Consider the following 19,740-nt stretch of genomic DNA (forward strand, 5'->3'; position numbering starts at 1 on the left):
TATTATTATTATTATTATTATTATTATTATTATTATTATTATTATTATTATTATTATTATGTATTGATTTACACACAGTGCTGCTGTGTAGGGATGGGATGATTCCCAATTGGTCAAACTGGAGGCCCTCCAGAATACATTTTTCAAGAAATTGCTCTTACTTTCACCTGGCAGGCCTGCAGCTTTGGTTCGGGCTGAGGCCGGCCTCCCTTCCATCAGAGCATGTATTCATTTTACTTTATTTAACTACTGGAGATCTGTAATAGATTCTCCGGTTAAGGTTTTTCCTAAATTGTGTTTCCAACATTTACCAAGCTACAAAGTCTGGAGTTTAAGATACCATAGGTTGCTTGAATCATATCCTGCTCTAACTGAAAATCCTTCTACCTGGAATTCAAGAGAGAAGCTTCATGAATACATTTTTAACCATGATGTGTATCTGGATAGACTGGCTATTAACAATTTGAAATTGATTAGATTATATAAATTGGATTTAGATTATATAAATTGGACCATCAGATGGCTGTTTACCTAAGGAAGCTTACATTCCCAAAGCTTAGGCAGGCTTTTACAGATCTTCGTTTTCAAACAATGCCTTCAGCCATGATCAATGGCAGATATTCACACACACCTAAGGATTCCCATTTATGTATTTGTGGAGCTCCAGAAATCGAGGATTTGCCTCATCATCTGCTTTTTTGCACACTATATATTGATCCAAGAACTAAATTTATGGGATCTATTCTGTCCAATTTACAGACTAATACCACTTCTGAAAAGATTTTTATCTCCTGTCTGATATTGATTGTAAGGTAACATAAGGTTTCACTGTTTGCCTCAGCAGCAATCAAAATTTGGGCAAGGGTAATAGCGGACATTGCAGTTGATTGTCAAGGGGATGATCTTATCTAAACTTTGAAGTTGTCTTTAGTGTTGTTTTATTTAATTGTCTGGAATTTTATCATGTTTAATGTATAAAATTTGGATGTTAGTTATTTGATGAAGCATTTTATAATTCTGAATTTCTGTCATTGGTTTTATATTTTAATCATGCAAATGGCCTTTGGCTTAAGCATTAATAAAAATGGAACTGAATTGAATTATTATTATGTATTCATTTAAAGAGGGCTATATGATTAAAATGATTGTGGATTGTAGCTCACTTTAGATTAAAATTATTTTTGATTTCTGTGTTATGTCAGCAGAGACCCTCTCTTCTCTACTCTGAAACACCTTTTCCAGTGATCCAATGACATCAGAACAAGTCATATCTAAGAGTGATTTTCCCTCATCAAAACCTAAAAGCCAGTTCACAGTTTCCTGATATTTAATTGGGCCCTCTTTCTCTCTGAATGTATGTGCTGACTATTTTCCCCTACATTATGATTTCCCTTCATGGATATGACCTCCATGTAAGAAAAAAGCCTGTACCCTATGATATGTGACAAACATACATACATACAAACTATATTGTTGCGTGTATGGAAGTAATATCAGTGTAGGAAAATCGTTATGTGCAAAGTGGCCCTAAATCAAACATGACTGCTATATCAGATTACCCTCTCCACCCAAATTTTATGGCCATTTGTTTCTAATCTTGGCATGCTGCATGCTGTAAATCCAAAATTAGCTGGTGTTCAGCATGAGAATCACTAGTCAACTCTTGGCTTCATCAACCATCTTAAAAATGTCACAGATAAATTCACACTTCAGCTGCTGGTTTAAATAGAAACCTGCCTCAACTTCCAGGAGACAAGCCCATAAGCAGTCTCTTTAAGCAGTCTCCTTTAGCTTTCGCTGAAGGATGAGTCATTGGAATGCCTGAGGTTACCTTCCTGACCACAGAAATCAATAATGACAGCAAGATATCTTCTTTCTTTCTTTCTTTCTTTTAAAAAGTATATAATGAGAATGATTTGGATCCAAGTTAGCCAGATGTCTCTGGGAGAACCGATTTTGTTGTTTTTTCCTTCTCTTTCTTTTAATCTTAACACTAACCATTAAAACCTTCCAGTCACTGTTGCTACTGGTGCTGAAGTTATTGGAAATGTCATGGGTTTCATCTACTTGTGTCATCACTTACATTTTAAAAATAAAGGAATATGTTAGAGCAACCAGTATAAAAATGAACTCTAGAAACACAAGATAAAGTGCGTAAGGTCAAAACCATTAAAAATAAAATGAGAGAGAGAGAGAGAGAGAGAGAGACAGAGAGAGAGATTAACATCCAAAAGAAAAGTCATCTCTACCCAATGGCATATAGGAATAGAAAGCTCGCCATACTTCTAGGAAATGCTTGGCCATGGACTTTGGCAGGCCCTCAAGGCAAAACAGTTTCAGATAGTGTTACGCATCCCCCTAAAACTGCTGTCAATATGCCTTAGATGTATAAGTTTGCTTTGGGCATTCTAAACTCCAGGTCCTGTAGCTGCAAGATCCTCTGTGGCATCCTGTGTGAAATGAGGAAGGAAGGGCTGGACAGCTCCACCCTACTTGCCTCTGCAAGAGCCAGTGCAAATCTGTGCCTACATGCTATGAGGTGGCAGATAGATTTTAGCAGGTAGCATTGCAGAACTGGGGGAAGAATGAAAAGGAGTATTACGGCCCCACCTCTTTCTTCAAATGTTTCTTCTGGGATCTTCAAATGCATTGTCTTATAATTCTAACCAGCCAGTGTAGCCAAGGATTAGGAGGGGGAAATGAGAACTGTAATCCAACAACATATGGAAGACCATAATTTTCCTGCCTTGATTTCTGTTTCACATGGTCAGAGGTGAAGTTGGCTAGGGGATTCTGGGAACTGTAGCACCCAAAATAACTTTTCCAATTTCTGCAATCACCACAATGCCATCCATGTCCCAGCTGCATAAAAGATCCTTAGGACCTTCAGTCTAAAGAACTTGCCTCAGTTCTCAATTACTGTGAGATTGACACCCATTTTATCTGCTTGCCCACACATCTAGCCTGCCTCCCTTAACTGCATCCATCCTATCAGCCCTGATACCTCTTAACAAAAATGTTAACCCCTTCCACATAACTGCTTGTTCAAAAGGTGAAGACCAATGAAAAGGGACCAGTAATAACGTCAGAAATCTTAAGCCTCATCCTTATCAGTGATAAGGAAGCTGCCACTGGACTATTTCTCCTTCAGGAAACTTGACTGATAGGAGGAAATGCATCCCCTCCATTAGGAGCTTAACTATTAAACTGAACGCATAGCAGGTTGCATTCTGTCAGCTTGCAAAGATCCCAAAAGAAGCATGAACAGCAGGGCAAGACTCACTATATAGACATTCTTGTCATTAGTGGAGAATAACTATGTGAACATTGTGCTATAAAAGCTTTTTAGCAGCAGTACCCCTGTCAGCAGCAGTAGGTTTCATTGGCAGACTGGATCATGGGTAAAGTCTGGACTACAGTTTTATTGCATATCACTGAATATACGTGTGTCTTCAGGCATTTGCTCTTGGCAAAGATCTCTAGGCTGAACCATGCTGGGACTGTTCACCAGGCTACCCTCATCAGCACAACATTTGTTGACTTTTTGCTGTCTCACTTGTCTAATGTGGCTAGGCTGGGACACAAAGACATCTTTCTTACTAAGATGAAACACCTTTACATAAAGTATTGATAGCCACTGAATATAGTGGTGGAATGAATCCAAACCTGCTTCAATTTCCTGAAATAAATATTTCAGCATTATATTGGCATCTACTTGACATCTCTTTAAGCTAGAGAGAAACACACAGAGTGAGATATAGAGTATTATGGAAGTGCTAGTACAAATAAACCAGTTTGTTCAAATTATCTTTAGTTAACCCCTAGAGGCTAGTATCCTGTTGGTTAGTCACAACTTCCATAAACCCACCTGACCAATGTTGAATGGGAAGTCAACACATAGATAAATCCCATTGATTCAATGGATCTACTTTAGTCAGGACTAACAACAGGATTTAAGATTTTTTTTTCATTGCTCATTTGTCTCAGAAGTGTATATGGGAAAAGGAAAGCATGCATGATACCGAGAAATGCTATTCTTTTTAAACGAGTAAGATACAGCATAGTTTTGTGATACAGAGGATCATTATACAGATTAGGAAAGTATGCATGAGAGATAACTTGTAAAAGGTTAACTAGTAAGCTCATGACTGGAACTGGGGCATATCTGCTGATCACACTATCAAGAATATTGCTTTGTCTGAAACATATTGCATTCACTGGATGGTCAGTTCATTAAAACACCACACATCACGTATTTTAATCTATGACCTTACTGAAGTAAGTCATTCTTACAAATGTTTGGAGCTTTTAAAGTAATTAAAATATTATACGGTATTTACTTTAATTTAATTTGAAAATTTCTGCCTATTTTAGCACGTTATAAAATTCAAGATGGCAAGAGAAGAAGGGTGTATATATAAGGCTAATACAAGCAAAATATATTCTAAAATTGGAAAGGCACATAGAAATGTTAGACACTAACCACAAAGTCTTGGTAACAAGGCTTATGCAACAGTTATAAAACTTTTAGTAACTGTGTTTCCACAAATATCTGGCTTTTACTCAAGTTTCCGTTCCAAAGTTAATAACCTTTTCTATTGCTATGCTCAGAATTACACAGACCTATAGTACTTGCAGTTGTCAGACTGACACTTACTTAAGAGAACACAAGAATAGAATGAATCCCAAAGCATAATATATTTTCTTCTCCACCCTCAGTCATTGAGAGGTTGCTATATCTTAAATGAGTCTTCCTTTGCTGCCCTTTATGGTACTCTGTTTCCATATGGCAACTTGGGACCAACATTCTCTAATAACTTCAGTTCCCTCCCTTCCCTCCAAGGTACCTATAATGAGAAGCCTTTAAAGTGGTGTCCACATGGAGGAAAGGAAACATTCCAACACTGACTTGTTCAGATGATACATGAGGCAAAAACAGCTGGAACATGGGCCAAATCCATGGTCCAGGGTGATTCTCAGGAATAAAAAGAGACCCTTTTGCTCTGGATCAGGGTCGAAACATCAGAGAATCCTCTGGGTGTGCAGACTGTGTGCCAGTGCAGGGATGGGGAAGGAGCCTTGGTAGGCAGAAGAACTGCTGACCTCTTCCCTCCTGGAACTTCTAACTTCCCAGAGCACTTTCATTTTCAGGTTTGCATGGTTCCTCCAGCACCATTCCTTTCTGCAGACATGCAGATTGATCACACAAGCACATGTTAGTATATTACCATCAGTACAGCACACCAATGCAAATTGATTCCATGAGTGTACGTTTGCACAACAATGTGTATGGATAGTGCTGCCAGTATCGGCCCATTGTGGCTACAGTTGTGTGGACACCTTGTATCTGGAAGCCCAGATAGTGAACCAGGATTTTTCCTCAGTATGGACATGTTCTAGTTTAGTTCTTTTTTATGAGGCCCACTTGAAATGGAGGAGATGTTGTCTCATGTAAAAGCAACCTTCATGTCATCAAGACAGGTAAAAGACACCCATTCCAAATGAGAGCAATGTTTCACAGATTCTGGTGAGATCACATAGTCATATTTGATAGGCCACATCATAGAATCATAGAGCTGGAAGAGACTCAAGGGCCATCAAGTCCAACCTCCTCCCATGCCGGAACATACAATCAAAATTCCCTCAACAGATGGCCATCCAGGCTCTGTTTATAAATCACCAAAGAAGGAGCCTCTAGCACACTGTGAGGGAGTATGTTCCACTGTCAGACATCTTACTGTCCAGAAGTTCTTCCTAATGTTTTCTTTCTAAATAAATAATATTTACATTTTATTGTATATGATTAAAAACTAACCAAACAATGAGAAAAACTAACCTATGTTGAGGTGGAATCTCTTTTCCTGTAGTTTGCATCAACTGCTCCATGTTCTAATTTCTGGAGAAGCAGAAAACATGCTTGTTCCACCTTCAGTATGACTTCAAGCTATTATACCACCTCTTAGCCTTTTGTTCTTCAGGCTAAACATACCCAGATCCTCAAGTCGCTCCTCACGGGAAGCATGGCTACCAGACCCTCAACATTTTGGTTGCCCTCCTCTGGACACATTCCAGCTTGTCAGTATCTTTTGTGGTAGCCAGAACTGAACACATTATTCACCGGCAGGTGTGAATAATGAGGGAGTATGCAAGCACAAAAACAATAGAAAAGTAAACACAATTCTACTCTGGTCCTTCTTTACGAAGGTCAAATGCTCGACTGCAAATACTCAGTTCAACCCTACTTCATTCTTCATTCTTCAGTGTAGCATTAGATATTAAAGTTGTTTTGGAGAATTTAACCATACTGTTATACTTTCTACAAATGCTGTACTAGGTTTTTTTTAAGTTCTTAGGTTTACACATTTTAGAAGCTAGAAGGGTACATCATTCATTCATTCATTCATTCATTCATTCATCCATCCATCCAGTTTATACCCTGACTTTCTCCTGGCATGGGACCTAAAGTGGCTGGAATGCAGATGCTCAACCATCTAAAAGCTATTAGCACAGTCTGGATTATGGGATGGATACAATTAACCTGGGGCCCTTTCACACTAGACAATTATAGTGCTGTAGTTCCCCTTTAATTGCCATGGTTCCAACCAATACAATCCTGCGATTTGCAGTTTAGGGAAATGTATTTAGAATTTTCTGCCAGATCTAGTGTCTCTCCAAATTGCAAACCTCAGGATTCCACAGAATGCAGCTACGTATGGCAACTAAAGTGAAATCACAGTGTCATAGTTATGTAGTGTGTTCCCTGTGACCAATCCAGCTGAACAGATCATGTGAGCAGCCTAACCTGTCATTGGTAAAACAGCCAGGATCAAAGAAAATCACAATGATATGTCTCACATTCTTGACAGAGATAATGATTATGACAATATAATTTCACTTGGATTAATACATTTTGGTACCTAAGCACAAAGAATACTTTGAAGTTACAAGCTATGGAAAATATGTGGATTTAACAAATGCAAGACATTAAAGATCTAGATGTCCCTCTCTGTTCCCCTGCCTGTTGTTGTGCACAATTCTTTCCTTATTTGTTTTTTTTTTAAATTAAAAATGATATTTGGAATTGTTTTGAGATTTGTTGCCTATAAAAGTTGATTGATTTGATTTTCAAAGCAGTAAATCCGTTGGAATTTTCTCATCCCTTTCCCCAGTTTCTAAAAGCCAGAACTGGGAGATTCCATCCCTTTTTGACCTTTGGATCTATATCCAGCATCACCTGAATTGTTTTCTCTTTGGTGGAAAATGGGTGGAAAAGCTGGAAGAGATTTCTGGCAGGTTTCATGTCAGCTTCTCATCTGTTTTGCAGCTGTTGTAACTGAGGCAAAGCCCTTCAGTATTCCTCCACTGCCTGTATCTTATGCCAAATGGTAGGTGTAGCTGTACAAGAAAAAAGCCTGAAAGGGCCCTATAACACACTCCCTTTCTCCACATAATACTTTAAGTATTAACATATGGTATATAACACCTGAGGTTAAAGGCAAGCATTATGTATAGCATGCATTGTTCTCCATCTTCACTCCAATTCATGTATGTTTTCATAAAATGTAGGTGAGTGATCAGGTGATGGTTACTTTGATAGCCTTTGTTCTATAAAAACGTTTGTTCCTAATGATTAAAATAACCCAAGCAGACAACAAATATTGGGGAACATGCCAGGTTGCTCCCAAGTATTATTTCCTCTTTAGAAGGTAAAATGCTCAGAGGGAATCTTTAATGTAACTAGTATACGGAGAGAAAAGATTGTAATTCTTTACAGCAGGGTATAAAGTTCCTTTTAGTAAGGGACATAAAGTTTCTCAATTCCTAGAGAAATATTGAACATTTTTACAGATGACATATTGAGGACCAGAGAAGCAGTTGCCTAGATTTATATCTTGTTTTTCATCTGGAATAAGGCAAAATGCTCACAACAGCCCTATGAAGTAGGTCAAGATGAGAGAGAAGGACTAGGCCAAGGTCACTCAATGAGTGTCATGGTTTACTGAGAACTTAAAGTTGGATCTTGTAAGATCCAGTCCAATGCTCAAACTACTGCTGTCATATACAGCTGACCCTCCGTTTCCACAGATTCCATAATTCATGGCTTGAAAATATTCTAAAAATATAAAGAAACCTTGATTTTGCCATTTTTTAAAAAATAAGGGATACCATTTTACTATCCATTGTACTTAATGGGACTTGAACATCCACAGATTTTGGTATCCACAGGGGGTCTGGGAACCAAATCACAGCAAATACCAAGGGCCCACTGTATAGTAAGGTTCTGGATATTGTGTTTCATGAAATAAGATAACTTGCAAACTCAAACTAATGGACCAATTAGTCCAATATTTAGTATACAATTATGGCTAACAATCAGATGCTTCAAGGCAAGACATCTACTGTCACCTATTCCCAGATGTTAGTGACATGAACATGTCATAGCAAATGAGCTTTACTACTTATCAGAGAGATAAGTCCTTCAGAAGACTGACTGACTGTGAAATCACAATTTTACATTCCTCAGGAAATGGATGTAGGCTACTTCCTCCATGGAAGCAACTTCTAGGTCCCATAAGACTGTACTCCTGTAGAAGGTGGGGTGGACAAAAGTGAGGAAGTGCTTGCTGATCAGTAATGTTGAATTTTGATTTTTACTTTTAGTTGCTTCGGTTGTTATTTCATGTTTGTTTCATTTTGTTTATGTAGTTTTCACTAAGAAGGCTACTCAACCCCACACTGAATTTGTGATTGCTGGATGACTTAAGTTCAGCATAACTTGGATTCCGACGGAACTATGCTACCACTTGGAAGTATAAAAAGAACTGGGCATTATTAAGCTGTATTTCTGGCAAACAATACTCTCTCTCTCTCTCTCTCTCTCTCTCTCTCTATATATATATATATATATATATATATATCCATCCTTCTGCACAATTGGCATTCTCTGCATTTTCTTTCAGCAAAAAGTTCTAACAACTAGTCATTCAAGATGCAAAAAAGTATTTTCTTTAATCTAGTGTTAGCCTACACATTTCACCTTATGAAGTGAACAAGAGTAAGATCTGTTCAACAGTAAGAACTGTTTGACAATGGAACACACTCCTTTGGAGTGTGGTGCAGTCTCCTTGTTTAGAGGAGGCCATCTGTCAGGGATGCTTAGATTCTGTGTTCCTGCATGGCAGGGGGTTGGACAAGATGATCCTTGAGGTCTCTTTCAATTCTATGATTCTAACTGGGAATGAGTAAATGTTTTCCCACTATCAACCAAAATTCTACGGTTTGCTAATGGTTGTAAAAGAAAATATGTTTTACTGTGATCCATGAAACAATTAGATAAACACTTTTAATTTATCTTTTTTTGATGCTATATTAATGCAGTTATCCACATCATGTCTGATCTTAACCTTTTAAAAAAGTCACACCTAAGTGTTAATACAGGGTTTACTTAGAATGCAGGATGGCATATATTCCTATATATTCTTGATTCTGGTATACATTCACTCTCTCTCACACACAAAACTGCTCTTTTATTATAAAAACAATTCACTGAGGTAGTGCCTCCTGGATTTTTGTCTTACAGTATTTTGGAACAGTGTGACTGCTATAGTATTCGACAAGTATCTGGTAAAGGGCAAAACAACACTTAGCCCAACAGGTTTGGATTGGGGGCTGTGTTGTGGTGGGATGGAACAATCGAGAATGGGAAACTATGGTGGTGGAGCTAAGCTACTTAGCTTTACCCCTTCCCGCCATTTCCATACCCTGGATTACCTCCCTCAGATTTTCTCCCCATATAATTGCAAAACATAGTAAGTTGAGCAATAAACCACTTGGGGAAAATTATGGAGGGAGCAATTAATAGGTTAGAAAAGTGTAAGGGCTAAGGTCTCTATTTCCCCCTCATGCAGTGTTTTTTTTTTTTTTAATAAACAACTTAAAAAGGGCTATCAGGCTATCACCATTGCACAGGCTTGCTTGTAATGTATACTTTGGCTCTTTGCCACTATTGAATCAGCTTTTCTTCCATTTCCTATGAAGCTATGCCACACAAGAGACATTGCAATACTTTGGGGTTGGTAGCAGACCATAGGAAGCAAGGAAAACTTCCTATGACTAGGTCAAGGAACTGCCAAGAAACATTGGTTGGCTTTCCCTGATTTCCAAGAAATATGTTGAGTTGGATTGGAGCATACCTTACTTCTACTGCAGCAACATACTGCTGTTCCATAAATCTCAGATGGTGTCTATATAACAATGAAGAATCTTAGATTTGTCACTGCCAATGAAATTAGTACAATCCTATGCATCCACAAGTGGGTAATAGACAGTACTTTTGGAAATTGTCCTTTTAAGAGGTGCAAGAGTGGTAAACCAACCAGCCTTTCCTTCTGTCTGTCATAGTTTATGCTGTGTTTGGTCATAGTGGATAGGAATTCTGAAACTATTCTAAAGGAGAATTGTGTCGTTTTATGCTTATGAGCTACTGGCTAAATGGCTACACCCCACAGAGTTTTATTGCTAAAAGGAAAGTACTTTTGAAGTGGAGGAACAACCTCAAAAATCCATGTAATATACATGAGCATGGGTTGAAAATATTAAGAAATTGTTCTGGACTTCATTTATTTTCAAACATATACATCTTATCTTTATTTATTTTCATAAGTATGGCCCTGTTTTTATTAACATTTATTTTGTTAGGCTGTTATGGTGAGTGTCTCTTCCCCTCCTTCAATATGAGAATGTAAGTTAACTCAGGTTTTGATGGCTTTCAGATTTCCATTTCCCCCTATTTCCCAAAATGCACAGGTTCCCATCTGACCAAAAATAATAAATAGCTTGCACATAAGCCAAGAAATGTAGGCTTTGCATTTTCCATACTTAGCAATAAAACTGAAACACTCACCAAGTTTAAGACAGGTTGAGTTTCTTTAGAGCTTCTTTATTACAGTACTTTGTTTCCACCCCCTTCTGAATGCTAGCTCTTGAAACAGCAGTACATGAAGGACAATGGCAACTTGTATCAACACAGTTCTGATATACTGAAACAGCAGCAGCAGTGTGATATAACAAAAGGATGGGAGTGAACATCATATAGGCCAGCTCCTATCCTCAGAAGCTGAAATGCTCAGGAAGGAAAGCATAGGAGCTACACTGCAAAGAGTAGGGTACCAAAGGACAGATGGTTCTCTGGGTACCTGGAATGGTTCCCAGAACCACAAACAGTCACAATTTGGGTTGGCATCTTTCTGTAAAGAATATAGAATTCTCCCCATCAACATTTGCTTAGCACCAGCACATAATAACTTTGCATAAGTTGTAAAAAGATATGCGAGTTCAAACAGATGAGTTCAAGTGAATTTTCCATTTACAATTCATTTGTCTTATTCAAAACTCATTCCTTTAAACTGGAGGCCTGCAACAACCTGTACATGTCACAAAAAAAAGGTTACCAAAAGGGATAAAAAGAGAGATCAAATGAATTGACAAATAGATAAATTGCCCAAACTGTCAAAACAGATTTAGTAACGTATCCAAGTAAGGGCTGAAACAGACTACAGAAATAATCCAGTTTGAAACCACTTTAACTGCCCTGGCTCAGTGCTAGGGAATTTTGGGAACTGTTGTTTGTTGTGGCACCAGAGCTCTCTACCAGAGAAGGCTAAATGTCTTACAAAACTACAGTTCCCATAATTCCCTAGAACTGAACCAGGACAGTTAAAGCAGTTTCAAGGTGAATTATTTCTGCAGTCTGTTTCAACCCAAAGTCACCACCAGTCCAATGGAATGCCTGTCCACATCATCTAGCCAGGACTGTCATATCAGAATGGCAAAGTTTGCAAGCATTTGCCCATGCTTCATTTGGTCTGCACTAGATCCTTCTTTGACCTTTTACTAGTTGCTGGGTAGAGGATGCTTCCACTTAAATGTAATCCACTGCTCAATTTCCATTGTTATGCCACAGTTGTTTCTGCTCGATACCCATCTGTCTACATGGTCAGTCCTCTACTATGTCACTTCACCGTTCTGCTAAATTTTGCTGCCAGTTAGATTGCATCTATCTGCTTTTCAAAATTGTGTATAAAATGAGTAAATTTTACTTTTTAACTGGATTTGAGTGAGATTGTCTTTCTGTAGGCTAGGCTGGCACTGTAAGCATAATTTTACTAGGAAGGAAATTCCAAGCAGGAGGAGAGCATCTCTGTTCTTCACTAAAAATGTTTAGTATATATGTCTTTTAAAATGTCTGTATATGTAAGATAACCCAGGTATTTGTATGCACATTTAATACATGCAAATCTCTAAATATTGGATTATTCACCAATTGCAGCAAATGTGGAAGGAGAATTTAACTCTATCCTTTCCTGATGAAACCTATGGAAGAAGCTTATTAGTTTAGTTTAGATCTGTTGAAATCAGTGGTACCCAAGTGGAGCTAGCTTTGTATCACTGGTCATTTTTCTCACTGGTTGAGACTGCATGAAATATCACATACCTGTTGCAATCCTAATAATAATCAGTTCTCCCCAATAATTGATGCTGTTTGCATTACAAAAACAAACAAACAAAAGCCATGTACATTAAATTAGAGGTGGAAAGAATGTCTGAAAATGTTCTACAAGTAATAGAAAAATATGTTTCTTGACTATGAGGAAACACGGATGAGGATAATCCCGGACCAACAAGAATCTTTGCAGTTTGGAACGTATTCTATGCAAGTTTGCATAGGGTATTTTTGCAAAGGACAGCATTTTCTGCTCAGGAAACAATATTTTATGCACAGAAAATAATGTTTATGTTCAGAAATTTATTTTCTGTCTATAAAATGCTGTTTCTTGTGCATAAAATGTTTTCTGTGCAAAAACACCACATGCAAATTTGGAATAGAATTAGTCACAATCTGGAAAAAGTTTGAAAACTCTACAATTCTTCTTTGTTGTTGCTTCTTTTAAGAATGGGATTAGCAAAGAATTACATCCCTACATTAATTGTAAGCAAGCATTTAGTGATATGTCTACTTTGGCCCTAAATTACAAAAATTTCAAGCATCAGAATACTATCAGTCTTCTGTTGAAAAACAACTATAAAAATAGCAGTTTAAAAAGCAAATGAACTAGCTTTGATTTTTGTCAAAAGAAATATAATTCACAGAAAACAAGTGTAATTCATACTCATATTGAATATGCACGAAAGGTTTTAATAAAGAAAATCAAAGGAGTAACAAAGCAAAATAATGTTCTCCCCCAAGAGGGTTAACATATTTCCATAAAGTGGCCCTAAAACCAGAAAAGAGCATAAAAGGAGGATCATGTACGGAAATGAAGAGATGTTCTGCATGACAGAAGAGATGCATGGAGAAAGCTCCTTATTATGAGCAATTTTTTTTAAAAAATACACTATAGGAGAACATTGTACCAGCGGACAATTATCTGACACTTCCACATTGTTATTTTTCCTACCCTTCTTGTAAGCAGTTGGCTTGATATCTATCTTTAAAGTGATATATTACCAGCATACAGAGTTATCTAACTTGATCTACAATGCTAGACACACCTTCTTGACACTGATTCTCAGTGGGGAATTTACTTCCATGTAAATATGCGTGGGATTGCCCTGCACATCCTGTATTCACAAATTATTTCCCACTTCATGGTCCTGGCACAAGATATTATTAATGTTATTAACTAACGTATTAACGTTAGTCTTTTTTCCCCTGACCTCAGCTGTTGAATTCAAGGCTCAAACAAACACTTGCAAAGGAATCTGAAAATCGGAAAAGAATGCGTAGAATTAATTTATCATGTAGGCATCAGACCATGTCTGATCTTGAAAGATGAAGTAGGGTCAGCCCTAGCTAGTACTTGGATGGGAGACCACCAATGAATACTAAGTGCTTTAGGCTGTATTTCAGGGGAATGAACTAGCAAAACTAGAAAACCCTATGAAATTCTTGGGGTCACCATAAGTCGACAGGCAACTTGAAGGTGCACACACACACACACACACACACACGTATATATGTCACATATGTGTTCTGTCCACACATTTTATGCTTCTTACTACCCCTCTGAAAGCATTAAAACCTAAAAGGGCCAGCTGTGCTCATAAATGTAGGTTAGTAAATACCCAGACGTTATCTTTCCCGCTCTTTTTTTTCCAGAATCCACAGGGTTGCCAGTGCATCTGCATTCTACTATTTCATTCACAGTTTACTTTTACAGCATGTTCTTGAAGTGTAACACTTAACCATAAAAGAAAAGGAACAGTGGAAAGTACTTTCCCACATGCAATTAAATGAAATTACCTGTCTTTTAGGAGAAGCCTGAATAAAAAGGGTTGTAAAATATTAATAGTTTAAACATCTGAAGAAGTTTTTATTGTCCACATTCATGTCAAAATGTAACACATTTCTTTCCCCCACCAAAGGCAGGTATCTGTAAGTATACTGCAGATAAAATCTAATCAACAGAATGAGAATCTAAGAACGCAATCCCTGCAATGTCTACTATGTTACTGAATCCCATGGAGATTTCTCTCAGGTAAGTCAGTACAGTGTTATAGCCATAAAATCTTTCCTTTAAAACTGATACTTCAAATTGATAGTTGGCACCTCTTTGGTGTATACTGGAAAATTCTAAACTTGTCCCTAGATTTAATGTGTAGGATCAAGACAGCCTGTTTTCCATGCTGAACCACAACATGGCATTCCCCCACCAAAACTACAAAAACTACAAATAAGCCTGTAAAAAAAAAAAACAACCCACATGACACATGTTCTAAATTTAAAATTAGAGAAATCAAGATCAGAACTGCCTTTGGGTTGAGGACATACTCAGTGGAGCCCAAGCTCATTGTACCATACAGTATAGTGTGATACTTCCTCCGTCTTCTTATTTGTACACAATTATGTTGCTATGTTCCCAATTTTCATAGGCATTATCCTAAGGAATCCTGGAATTTGCAGTTTAGGAAGGGATATTTAGAATACTCAGCCAGAGGGCTGAAAAAACACAGGATTCCCTAGAACACTGCCATGATACCATGACGCGTTACAGACCGCCCCTTTCCCCGGTGTATTGGGGCCTCAGTGGCTAGACCGGCAAAAGGCCACTTCCCTGCAGCCTGGAAAGGGGTGTCCTTGGGGCTTCAAGCCCCAAGGACACCCCGCAGTGGTGGGGAGGAGGAGAAAGGGGCCGCTTGGCCCCTTTCTCCTTTGCGTCACTGGGCACAGCCATGTGAAGGCTGCGCCCAGCGGCGCAAACCAGGAAGGAGCTCCAAAACGGAGCTCCTTCCTGCTCCGCGCTAAGGGCGCACTAAACGCCCTGGCACGGAGCAACGATGTCACATCCGCGATGCCCCTTATAGAGGCGGCGTGGTTGTGACGTCGTCATGGCGGCGGCCGTGTGGAATGGCCACCGCCATTTTGTGCGCGCAGAGCGCACACTAGGGTTAGGGGGTGCAGAAGCACCGCCCCTTCCTAACCCTAGTACGCGCTCCGCACGTACTATATGGCCCGTCTGTAACGGGCCTTAGAGTGAAATCATAGTAGTAAAACTGAACTGTGAAAGTGTCTCTGGGTATACAATGTCCCTCACCCTGTTTTCTTCTCATACTTTCTTGACAAGGAAAGAAATGGTAATTTGCAGTCTTTGGCTATGATAAATATCAAATATTAGACATTTAAAATATTAATGACTGACCAGCCTGAAACAAAACAATACTTTGACTGGAAAAAAATTATGTTAAGAACCTCATTTCTATTTATTTCCAGTGGTTTCTACAGCACTATTTCATCCAATGTTTATTTTTACATGATATAAAATGATCTACTACACCAGCATCCCTCATCTTCTGTTTTCTCAGTATGATAACTGAATAATTAATAGTACAGAATAGTGTTAAAATCCTTCTTCAGTAAGGAAAAACAAACCAAAATCCTCAAATTCCACAAATTCCACATTCCAATTCAACAAACCAAACAGATAAGAATTTGAGAAACCATATTTTAATGCATTTATGTTCTGTTAACAGTGAAATGTGTGCACATATGTAAATCACACTGAGTTTAGTGGGCTTACTCCATGACAAGTGGATATAGGATTATTTTGTAATTAACAATCAATATAAAGGCCCATAACCACAACAAAAAACCAAATAAATAAAGAAAAATTGACTGGATTTAATCAAGCTATCCTCCCAGTTAAGTATTATAATTCATGCTTATATGTAAGCAAGAGCAACTGAAGACAATGGAACTTAATTCCAAGTAGACTTTTTTCACTTTAAGCAAGTAATTAAACTGAATCCTGACTTTCTACCTGACTTTGTACCAAAAGTCTGAGAATATGTGGTCTTCCAGCCAAGTTCTGAGTAATACCAGACTTGCTTAGTTTCAAGAACAAAGCAACCTTGGGTTCTTTTGTACCACTTTCAGGAGCCATTCCCACAAATATAGTTTAAGAAAACAAACTCAAAAAGTAGGAGGAAGGGGTCAACTGTATTTCTTAGCACAGTATCTGTCCAGTATTTTATATTAGTGCATTATCTTGCATCTGATCAGGTATTTTTAATCCCTAAAATATTGCACCACAATCAGTCTGCTAGTCTTTAGAATGCCAAAAGGTTCTTTGTTGTTTTTCCAATATCTGCCTAAATTTCAACTGCACTGTTTCCTGTTTGGCTAATTGAGAATTCTGTAGCTTTAATCTGAGGACTTTGTAGGTCTGGCATACCTTCAGGACACAACTACTCCTGCTCTTGACTGACTGCTTTCTCTTTCAGGCCAGATTGGGCCTTTTATGTGGCAAATAGCTCATCTGAATCACTCATCACAGGCACCAATCATGACTTGGCATGGAACCAACCTACCCACATTAGGGTCAGTTGGCCTATATTTTTCTCTTTTTAAACTGACTCCAGCTTTTGATTAGGTATTAAAATATGTCAACAAATTAACAATTGAGTGAATTTTTAAAAGGGCATTTCAGGATGACTGATCCTGTAAATAAGTCATCAAGGCTGCTGACCATCTTATGATATTTGCCAAAGGTTTGCTCCAGACATCACAGCTGCACATGCCTAAAGCCTAAAGCTGTATGGGATGTTCAGAAGAAGCACAGTCTCAACAAGAAAATTATTTGTCCCAGAGGTTAGACATGTTGCATCATGGACACTTGGAACTCCCAGCCAGCATAGTCACTGGGATTTTAGGAGTTTAGTTTAAAAAAGTTACTTTTCCTAGCTTTGCCTTGGTTAATCTTCAGTTGTATTGAAGACTTTGGGTTTTATAATCCAAGACTATACTTTGTGTTTGCACTGCACATTTATTTATGTACTACATTTAAGTTGATTGTGAATGATCAGGAGCAATACTACCAGGCACTGGCTAGTAGAGGTGGTTTCTTTTGAATATTAATTTGTAATTTAGTATTTTCCTTGGATGCTGGATGGAGTTTGTCGATAGATTCATAGAGCTGGAAGACACCACAAGGGCCATCCAGTCCAACCCCCTGCCATGCAGGAATACACAGTCAAAGGACTCCTGACCTTGCCATCCAGCCTCTATTTAAAAACTGCCAAAGAATGAGAGTCCACCACTCTCCAAGGCAGTGTGTTCTACTGTGGAGCAGCTGTCACTGACAGGAAGGTCTTCCCCAAATTTAGGTGGAATCTCTTTTCTTGTAATTTGAAACAATTGCTTCTTGTTCTAGTCTCTGGAGCAGCAGAAAATAAGCTTGCTGCATCCTCAATACAACATCCCTTCAGTGAAGGAGTCCTAAGTGTAGAGATTTCAATTTCCAAATATTTGATAAATGTCTCCCAGTTACTTAATTGAAAATGGAGTTGTAGTGTTATGCAGTGAGAGATGCAATATGCCCTAGATTTTTTCTGCTAACTGAACTACTCATTTCTTACAGGCCACTGAATGGGCCAGATTAGAAAATTTCAATGGATTAAGTAACAAAAATGGTTTGATTTGGATCTTTATCCCCCAGTTTCTGGCTCCTCTGATCCAAGGATTATTTAGCCCAGAGGAGACATATATGCCCATCAGAGACTCATTATTCTACCATAACAGAAACCTTTCACTCATTATTACCACATGGCGGGACTTATGCTCAGGTCTTCAGCACTTTGCTCTTACAGAGCCACTACACAACTGTGCTGCATTCATTACAGCTTCACTCCAAATGACCATTCTGGCAAACGTGCTACTCATTTTCTAAGCCAAGCCATTCTCAGATCCAAATTACACTCACTACATAATTTTCTGGATGAACTCATGCCACTGCTCTCCCAAATCCTCTCTTTGGAGTTTATCAGACATGGGAAATTGGAAGTATAATCCAATGGCAATCCAAACACAATCATGGGGTTTCACGTTATTGCATGATAGACTACCATGCACAATTTTGGGCAATGGGAAGTCAGTCCGAACACAACCATGGGGTTTCACGTTATTGTGTGATAGACTACTACACATAATTTTGGGCAATGGCAAGCTATTTTCGGGCAATGGGAAGTAAGTTCAAATACAATTTGAATTCACGTAAATTCGCTGAACTAGCGAATTCACATGAATGCGTTCTGGCCCCACTTTCTTTTCATTCGAAATTAAGAGAAATTCCTCCCATGTGATAAACTCCTTTCTGTTGCATCTCCATATATAAAATACAGTGGAACCTCGCCATACGCACGCTTGCCATACGCAGCCTTGAGCATATGCGCTCAAGCCGTGGCGCGCGCGCGGGGCAGAAGGGGCGGTGCATCCCATTCAATTGAATGGGCGCGTGCGCCCGTTGTGCCTTGCGCGCGCCCGCGCCGCCGTGCACAAGCCCCATTGTTTACAATGGGGCTCGAGCATAGGCGGAAATCACCATACGCGGTGGGATCCAGAACGGATCCCCCGCGTATAGCGAGGTTCCACTGTACATGTAAACACCAATTTGGTCAATTGGCTTGTTTACAATGCAGTCAAGACTGTTTTCCCTGAAATCTATGTAAAGTAAAGTGCTGGGGCGCCAATGCATGAAGAAGACTATTATTATTATTATTATTATTATTATTATTATTATTATTATTATTATTATTAAGCTTTAGTTATATAGCTATGGAATGAAGGAACAACTTATCATACACAACTCCATACATAATTGCCAGCATGTTCATGAATTACAAGAATTTTCTTTCTGTAGAAACATGCAGGTGGGATGTTTATTTCATCTTTCTTCCATGACACTAGAACTCATCCAAAGGTTGGAAAGTTTATTCTTTGACTACAACTCACTGTGGAATCTGGGAGCTGTAGTACAAAAAATGACCTTCTTCAGGCTCTGTCCCAGCTTGCTTAGCTTCAGCAAGCTTGCTATATAATACTCATTCATCCCATGCCATCATGTCCATAAACTGAACTTTTGCATTTTTGTATTTTACAGAATCGATCAAAGCAAGTCTTGGGCTAGTTTCGTCATAAAAAGGTGGGATATAAATATACTATATAAATAGCTACCTGATTATTTCTATCCAGTTTCTAATAACGTCTGTTAGACTACTGTGTTAGTGAGGTCTATTGACTTGGACTAGTCAGATGGTAACATTTTTAAAAAACAAATTCACTATTGCCTCTTTGGTGTATATCATGGATCAAAATATTGGTTTTAATATTTTAATGCTTCTTGGAACTTTAATCTCTGAAGAAATGGCTGACCCCAGGAGATCTTGGTTCAGAAGGCTCTTCTTTGA

General features: G+C 38.4%; 1 protein-coding gene across 1 annotated transcript in view; it reads right to left on the minus strand.

Moving 5' to 3' along the window:
- The window catches only part of MEOX2 (mesenchyme homeobox 2), an 88,369-nt gene that overhangs the window by 26,803 nt on the left and 41,826 nt on the right, over nt 1-19,740 (minus strand). The window lies entirely within an intron of this gene.

This window comes from Sceloporus undulatus, chromosome 6 (genome assembly GCF_019175285.1).
Source record: "Sceloporus undulatus isolate JIND9_A2432 ecotype Alabama chromosome 6, SceUnd_v1.1, whole genome shotgun sequence".
Classification (NCBI taxonomy): Eukaryota; Metazoa; Chordata; class Lepidosauria; order Squamata; family Phrynosomatidae; genus Sceloporus; species Sceloporus undulatus.